Source organism: Crassostrea angulata, chromosome 2 (assembly GCF_025612915.1).
Source record: "Crassostrea angulata isolate pt1a10 chromosome 2, ASM2561291v2, whole genome shotgun sequence".
NCBI classification, from domain to species: domain Eukaryota; kingdom Metazoa; phylum Mollusca; class Bivalvia; order Ostreida; family Ostreidae; genus Magallana; species Magallana angulata.
Window position 1 is genome coordinate 9,449,418 of NC_069112.1, and position 8,146 is coordinate 9,457,563.

The 8,146-nt window shown below is 32.1% G+C and overlaps 1 pseudogene; it reads left to right on the top strand.

The window, feature by feature from the left end:
• The first annotated feature begins 2,515 nt into the window (after positions 1-2,515).
• LOC128173871 (ATP-dependent DNA helicase Q1-like) lies at positions 2,516-7,143 on the top strand (annotated as a pseudogene).
• Positions 7,144-8,146: the final 1,003 nt, after the last annotated feature.

Genomic DNA, 8,146 nt, shown 5'->3' on the forward strand with positions numbered 1-8,146 from the left:
CTTATTGGGCGCCAATTTTTTTGGAACTGTTTTTGTTTTCCAGCTTTCGGCAAGCAAGTTATGATTCCTAACTTATTTGGTTCTGTAAAATGCAGTAATTCGTTTCAGTTATTAATTGCTCTCGTAATAAAAGATTCAATATTGTTCCAAAAAAATTTGAAAAATTCACTAGTGTATCCATCAGGTCCTGGGCTTGTAATAGGACCTTCGATATTTTCTGATTCCTCTTGATTTAGTTTAGGTATATTAAAGTCTTTTAGTTTTTCATGTATATTTTCTGTTTCTATTATGTCCTTTCTTGTATAAAGGTTCTCATAGAATTTCTTTGTTTCACTAAGAATTTCTTGTTGATTTCTTATAATGGATCCATCCTCCTTCAGAATTACCAATAATTGTTTATCAATATAGTTTTTTTTATTCTAAATTAGCAAAATATTTTGTTGGTTTTTCTCCCTTGTCTATCCAATTTGCTTTTGATCGTATACATTGACCTTTTAATCTAATATTCCCAATTTCTTCCAATTCATTGTGTTTTTCCTCAAGTTGTTGACTAGAATCCTGAGTCAAATTCTCTTCTCGATTTAAAATTTCCTTTTTACGGAAAAGTAATGTTCATGAAGAAAAAATATATAAAAATGAATAATAATAATGATAATTATAAATTTGTACCATTGATGTTGTAGTTAGTTAAGCGATAATTTAAAAAAATCTTTGATTAAATTCATCTCTTCCCTTGGAAGAAAAAAGTTATTCTACACAAAAAAGACTTTAAAACATTCTGCTCGAGATATACATGTATATTTTGTTAGTCATTTGTACCTAAGAGTCGTTGCCACCCTACAGAAACAACATTTAGGGATGAGGAATGAAAGATAACTCTTGCTTTAGTTTGCGACATAAACAAATAGGGTTCATCTTTTGCAGGCGAAGGAGTCTGAATAATGATCATGAAAAGAAAGAAAACAAAATCATTATTTAGAAGAGCAAACGTTTGTTTTTCGGACATTTAAGACGTTTGCACAATGTCATTGAATTTGAATCAATCAATCTTTTTCAGGAGGATAATTGCTTTCACTTTACCTGTTTTTAACTATATAAAAAATAAATAATGAAACTTACATTATTATTGGTGTCACCTCATTTATACATAGAACGTTTCATTTGGAAGACATCTGGTGATATAACCGAGAGCCACTGACACTGTGCATGGAAACACGTTAATCACGTAATCACTTCGTAACATAAATTTTCTTCCATATTTGTTTTGGTATGCAAAAAATAACAGATGGGGTTCAGCAGTTTACAGCCACGGGCGTCTGGCTTATGTTAATGATTACGACAAAAAAAAATAGTATAACATTGTTGTAAATGTGTAAACATAACTAAGAGGTGTGCAGGTAATAACTGTTTTTAAGAACATTTTTTTAAATAATTTTTTGGATAAAAGAGACTAGAATAATAAATTGCATAAATATAATTTCTAAGTAGATCAACCTTAACGCGTAGGAATATAACATGTTTTTCGTGAATGTTCTACAACCCATTAAGCGTGTATGCAACACACCCGGTGGAAAACAACAGATGTACAATTTGCTGCCCTTATTCGACATAGGCAAAGTAACACTTCGTGTATTATTAGCTAATATTTCACTGTTTAAACTTTTAAGTTTCCTCTGGGTTTTCAGGCTATAGTAATGGACAGAAAAGCGTGTGCCTTAAATAGATTAGATTCTTACGAAACCATTGTTTGTGTATGTACTCTGTTAACTTATATATTTACTTAAAATGAGGAATGGTTCATTCTCACATGATGTTGGACGGGCATGATAACGTAGGAGGTGCAGATGCAATTTGTAAATCTACGGAAAGTAATGTTTAACATAATACATCAATATTTTACCGTACATTTATTTCATACTTCCTTTTTTTAAACCAAGAACATCCGTTACCCTAAATGTCCTTCGTATTCATTTCTTTTTAAAGGGGTTATTATCTTCAGGCGTTCCAACAATCTCAATTTCACTTTGCACAATGGAAAAATTCAGGAGTTCAATCTGTTAAAAACCAATGTAAGTCAATTAAGAGAACTGCACTCCATACATTTTAAAAAACCGACCAAAAGGATGAAATATGACACTGTATATTGTTCACCGCATGGTCGAGATCATACGTGTAAAAAGTGGTTTCTTAATTTCTATTTCAACAAAGACTGACATTGAATCGGAGTTTTAAAGCGTTTTTGTTAAAAAAAACTGTCACGATATTTAAACGTGATTTTGTGTTTGAGATTGTATGATATCTGAAACAAATAATGAAAGTCGTTTTCAAGTAACAAAGACAGAGTTTGTAACATTCAAAACATTATAGGTACGGGTAACCTATATATACTCCTCTGTTTTGATGTACGAATTGTTTTGTTTGATTTACGCATGTTATACGTTTAGTCTGGTACCCACCCCCGCCACTGCGTTTTCACTCCGTTTTGGGGTCAGGTAAAGGCCGATGCCATTTTGAAATGGCGACCTCCATGTCGAAAATCAGGTATGTTTCACAGTGGTAAAAAGAAATCGTCAATTTCACATATTCGCACTGCAAGACAAGCACAACTGAAGTGTGAGAAACGTTCATAAGATTATTCTGCTTCATCGGATATACATTAGGTAAGCGTATTCTTCTTCTTTTTATGGATTTTTGTGAGATTTTTTTTATTGTTTACGAACCCCTTAATTATAAATCGGTCTGTAGCTTATAAAAAACGATGGCTTAACTTAACCATCACATCTACTAGACTTCTTATAAGGTTATATACTTTTAAAGTATCAACATTGGTAACTGTAGACAAGCACCGATTACAATTTCACACATATTTTAAGCTCGAATTTTCTAGTCTTCTAATTGTTCGTCATTACAGTGAAATAACAAGCATTACACAATATTACTTATGATATATTGTTGTCGAGATTGATTACAGCTTATGTTTTATTATTATTTTACCCTTTATTTCTTTTGTTTTTAATATTTCCATTTCATTTCAACTTGTTTAAGAAGCTGTGTGTATTGGATAATACCAAAACAGTCAGCCATCTTGTGTGATAAAAAAGGGTTGTATTGACTGATTTATTTAAAATACATGTGAATCAGCTTTATCGCCCTCATTAGATGGTTTGATACTTTCATCAATGAACCATGCCTTTTTCATGCAGTTGTGCTTTTACTCATATGTAGTTCAGTATTGTCATTCACATTTAATGTGATAAAAAAGGGTTGTATTGACTGATTTATTTTTAGCTTTATATCTTTCATAAGATGGTTTAATACTTTTATCAATGGGCCATGCTTTTTACAAAGTTATGCTTCTACTATATTATTGCCATTTATTTTATGTATGTATACATGTTCTAATGAAAATGAAATATTTCATCAATGTCTACATTGGTCTATACTCTATAGGTCAAAATGTCTTTCTTTTTAACCCTCTTTCATTTTTCACAAGTACATATGTATAACAAAACTGGGGAGAATACTTTAGACTTATATGTGAGCTAAGGCCTCATCTTTCTAAAGGAATGAAGATGCTTGCAATAACAGCAACAGCAAGTAAACATTCACAAAAATAAATTGCAAGTCTTATAGGAATGAAGGACTACAACGAATTAAATACAACCCCTGTACTAAATGACAATGTAAAACTCGCTGTCCAAGAAAGGATCCCATCTACAGGTGGGTGCAATACAGTGCAGGAGGTCTACAATTTTGTGTTCAAAACCACTGTAGCTTCAACTGTATTCTGAAGAGGAGGATTTTCCCTTAACAGTGGTTTACTGCAAACTTCAGTGGTGTGGATATGCAATAGAACTTGCGAAAAGACTCTTAGGTCTAGTCTACATATCAAGCTGTGCAAATGCAAGAGTAGTGCAGTATCATGCCCAGCAGCCACATGATGTAAGTATATTCACATAATTCATACATGCATGTATATACAGGTCCATTCAAGTATATCGTCATTAACATCTGCTTACAGTTATAGGTTTTAAATGCTACAGAATAGAATCTAATTTTTAAATTAAAATGATTAATATCCTAAACATTTTCAGCTTAACACATTAATACTTAATACACTATACAAAAGTGATTCACCCATTAGACTAGTATTTGCAACAATTGCACTAGAAATGGGTTGTGATTTTAGACACATCAAAACAATTATACATGAAGGCCCACCCAGTTCATTTGAAGGTATATTTAATTATAAGGATCATGAATTTGTAATATAAATCATTTTCTGAATGATAACGAACACAGTATTCAAATATAATTTTATGCAATAAAAATGTGATTATTACATCATTAAAAAAAATATAATTCAATACACATGACACAGAAACTTTATCTTTATGGTTTAACAGTTTACACACAAGAAGTCGGCCGTGCTGGGAGGGATGACTCAAAAGCAGAAGCAATTCTCTGTTATAATGGAACAGATCTTGCTCAACGACATGTTGACAGATCTGTGAAAGATTACTGCAAAGAAAGCAAATCCGGCAGGAGAACATTTATCTCATCCTACTTTAATTCGACGGTGTCAGTTCCAGACCAGGATTGCTGCGATGTTTGCGAATTCCTGTTCACAAGTCTTAAAGGCCGAACATTTTTACCTGGTGGTAAATCTCAGGTGAGGGTGGGGCTTAATTATTAGAGGAGTGAAAGCCTCCGGGGCTTGCAGTCTACCTGTGGTCGTGAACGCTGCTAATCGCTATACACAGGAGGCAAATTAATACACAGGAAATAAAGAATTAGTCAGAACTGGTCTTAGTTTAAATATCTTATTGTTCTAATGACCATACAAAGCGATTTTATACGGAAATGGTATGTGTCGTCCGAATTTTCTCTAAGCACACGTGTGTAAAGCACAATTGAAAAAATGCAGTAAATTAATTCTGCTATAAAAGTATAGCTCAGTACATTGTGTTTAGCACTTGACATTGTTTAAAAAGTTAATTTTAACAATTATAATAGTATAAGAAAACCATACGATCAGTAAGAATGTGGAATGTAAAGGCAGCCATTATACGTCGACAATTAATGGAATTCGTTTTTCTATGGAGTGACTTTTACATGCACCAACTTCCAACTGAGGGAATTCCCAGTAAATATAGCTTAAGTAGCATAGTGTACGTTTGTTGTAAAAAGAAAATTTGATATGTTTTGGAACTGTCCATGCATTTTCGTGGAATTAATTAGGTCACACACATGCAACATAATTCAAATATAATTTGTGCGTATTTTCAATCACTGAATAATTATTTTTTGTAATCCATTTTAATACTGGTAATGTTTAAAATCAATTGTCAATTCCTCCTTTTGCATACATGACGGAAGACATCAAAGATAACGTTGTTAATTGCTAGTAAACAAAAATCTGCGGACCTGGCAAGATCGCGCTCGGACGATCACGTCAATCAAACTGGGTGCTATTGTTTCAAACTTGATTGACAAGCGGCATCATTTTGAAGTTTGTACAGGTAAAAAATGGGCGTTTGTAAAATGTTCGGCCTTTAAAGTCTAGAGATGATTTGAAAATACCAAAAATAACCAAAAGACAGCAACTGTTCGACATTTTAAATGCCTATAGGTTAAAGCTGCTTGGTCCGATTCTTTGGTTATTACAGTATCATTTTTTTTTCTATACAAACCATTTATCTTAGAAAGTTATGGACTTTCTCCTATTTACACCAGCAGAAGCAGTCTTCTTTCAAAGTTAAAAATATTCAAAGAAAATAAAAACAGTTTCTTTTTGGGCAAACGAAAAAACAAACCAAAATGCATCACGGGAATGTTTAGAAAAGGAAACCGTTTGGTTTCGTCCCTCGAATAATTGGGGTAATTCAACCTGCATGCTATGCATCGATTGTAAAGAAAGCAAACTTCAGAAATATTAGCGAACAAAACGTACACTTGATTATTTGTTAATTGTCTGATCATTTCGGCCTTTATTTAAAGTGATGTCAAAGTCGTAATACAACCATACCCGTCTCGTCGTCAGGGGTAAACGTTAACATGAGGAAAAATAACGCGATACCCTTTTATGTCGTTTGGTTTGTTGGCAAATTTTGTACTTATTTTTCTTCATTGAAATTTGGCTTAATTGACTGGGAAAATTACTGCAATGTCTATTATTATACATATACTTAGCATAACCATCGTTTAAAAGCGTGCATAAAATTTGATATAAATCGAACTAAGCAGCTTTAAGTGACATGTTAGGGGATTGTCAAAATCAATAGATCCATACAATTTTCGAGAAATATTTCTATTACTAAAATATATTTTGATTGAATTAATTTTATCTTTAAATATTATTTAACATGATTCATATGGGGGTTTCTCGACACTCTTGTCGAAAAAGTCTATAAATTCATATTATAAAAATGTGCGTAATTCAAATTAGAAACTACATGTACTTGTCATGCAAAATAACATATCATTGATTTTAAAATAAATAAACATCGAAAAAATCAACTCCCGTCAGTTCTTCAGTACTTTGATTATTATTTTTACTGTTATTGATGAAAACTTAGGAATTAAACCTTCCGGGTACTCAATGGAACTGCATACATGTACTTCTATCTTTGTGGTAGGGACTGAAATTGCTAGAAGACATTTCAGCAGGAACGGTTGTTTCTCTGAAAACAGTTCCTTAAAAGAAAAGTGTCTGGGACTATGGTTAATTTTGATATAACACATTTAGATACAGCAGATTTCTCTTTGTCAAATAAAAATCTGTTTGTAAGGCAAATTTCAGAGCTGGAATTTTAAATATACAATCAGCTATAGTGGTTGCATCAGAGTGTAGCATGGAGGTTGGTAACTCTGCTCGGTCATCTGTACTTATATTTTCTACTTCAAGCGTAGACCTTAACATGTCTTGGATCGGTGTTGTCTCTTGGTCCTTAAATATATCTCCTGGATTTAAGTTTGCCCCAAAACTGATAGATGTCCTATGATAATTTTGAAAAAGAAAAGAAAAAAAATTACAAATTAGGATTATATTTGGATGAAATATTTTTTAACATATTTATCTTCAGAAATGAGGAATTCAATAAATTTAGTTTACTTTTTGTTCTTGATGGGTAATGCAGGTAATGTTTGTGTTTCCACATGTGTTTTTGTGGAAACACACACACTTTCCGTCTGTATGCAGACTGATGCACCTCACATGTACCTTCACCTTCAAAAAGGGATTTCACTTTCCTGTACCTACTGCTGCACAATTCTCCTAAAAATATAATTATTAACTTGGGTATAAAAACATATTGAATATGTTATAGAAATAGTATCAGTAAATGGCAAAAAAATCAAATGACAACCTGCATTTCAAATAACGAATTTTACCAGTTTTATTTGTTCCATAATGTTTATTTAACATTACAGCATATTTTTTCCAAAATAAATTTGATCCCTTATTGTGAATCCCACCAGCTTGGTTAAGAAAAGTTTCTAGGAACACCTTTTCCTCTAAAGTCCATGCTTTCCTTTTATTTTCAAGGCACTATAAAACAAAAGCAGAAATTTTTAAATCATATTTTTCATTATTAAGAATCATAAATTTCTTTGTAATTATATGTTTCTTTATATGTGTAAAATGTTCCTTATGACCAGTCACAATGATCATGATGCATCTAAAACAATAAGCTAAAGTTTTAAAATCCTACGACATTGGCGGGTAGTTTCTGCCACGGATACTTTCGATGTTCGAATTACGAGATCAGCAATAACACTAGACATACATGAGAGTTTATACCTGTTTGCATTGAGATGATTAAGGTAATAAGCGGTGCATCAGATGGTTGTTTTTATGCAACACAATATAATTTATTGATCAAATACGTAAAATAAAGAAAAAATCCACAAAACGGAAGATTTTTTGACTAGTTCAAAAAAATGGGGATAAAACATATAAAATGTATGTGCCGCCTCAAGGAAATTTTTAGATCTACGATTGTTCATTATATATTATAATTTTGGTTGATTCTTTGTGCTTCATGGTCTTTTAACTTCCTTAAGATATCAAATTGTGAATAAAATGCTTTTGACTAAAATGTTCTTATTTATCACATGATTAAAGGAGATGTATATTTTTTCCGCT